This window comes from Plasmopara halstedii, assembly GCF_900000015.1.
Source record: "Plasmopara halstedii genome assembly, contig: Scaffold_1211, whole genome shotgun sequence".
Lineage (NCBI taxonomy): Eukaryota > Oomycota > Peronosporomycetes > Peronosporales > Peronosporaceae > Plasmopara > Plasmopara halstedii.
In genome coordinates this window covers 333,495-334,692 of record NW_020188126.1, presented here as the reverse complement: position 1 = coordinate 334,692, position 1,198 = coordinate 333,495, and positions in this window count along the sequence as shown.

Sequence of the window (1,198 nt, the reverse complement as noted above, 5' to 3'; positions counted from 1 at the left end):
TACTCTTTCTTCCAGTTGAGCGTCCTCCAGCGAGTTTGTCCGCGACGAGAAAGTCGTTGCTTGCTTGACATTGACAGCACTCGTGAATTCCACGCCTCCATTCATTACAACTGTAGCTGTAAGTACGACCAGGGTTGAAAATGAACGCATCGTTGAAACAGCAAGAAGTAGTGTGATGTTTGATGCAAATTGTAAAATGAATGATGAAACTTTGCTGAGCAGCACCTTATCAGTCTCGTCGTATGTTGAGATCGACACACGCAAGCAATCCATTTGTCTCACTATATATCCATACAGAAAAGGCGAACTGGATCTAATCGAGAAAAAAGTTGTACTGTGGCCATACTAGGCAACGTCGACAATCTTGCAAACAGTGCCAAGATCAAGAATTATACCGTCCAGAAGGGATTATGGTAGCTGCACAGACCCTTTTGCAACGCTTAATCTAAGAAAAATAGCCAGATCACCTGCACTCTGGGTACGGGAAGGTTTCCCGAATTTTCACGATTAGCGCACGATTGGAGAGCTTTGTTGCCCGCAATCAATGAAATAAGATTCAAATGGATTGATGATCGGACGCAATTAACACATTCGCTTTGTCGTTCATCGCAAATTTTTGCTCGTCTTCTTGTAATCTACATAGCATTTCAGCGGTAAACAGAACCCATCCACGTGATTGACCATCAACAATAAGGAGGTCGCATCGAACAAAAACAAAACTCTTTAACACCTGGTTGAACGTATAGAAAACGCCATTGCTCTGTTTGCGTCGCTTGCGATCGTTTTAATGTATCGACTGGAGTGTCGTTCACCTTAATCGGAACGACTGAGTCACGGCTAGAACCTCGGGAGTCAAAATAATCGGCAAAAGATGACGTACGTATTGTACACTTTATTTATTCAACATAGAGAACAAGAGTAAAAACATAAGGGTAGTTATGAAGCTACAGAGCTCAAAAGCTATCTTGGATACCAATCTTTGGAAATTTTGAGGATAGCTTAAAAGATGAGTATTACAAAATGTACTTGATAACTCGTGTTTACCTGTTAATACAATTTGAAAGGTTCGGTCAAGTGGATGGTCTTCGTTAATCTTCTTTGTTACAAAAGGGGAGTACAGTACATGCAGACTGGCTAGTGGCAACAAAAAGGTCATTGTTGGCGCCAATGACGATATCAGGCGACAGAGTGGAGGCTT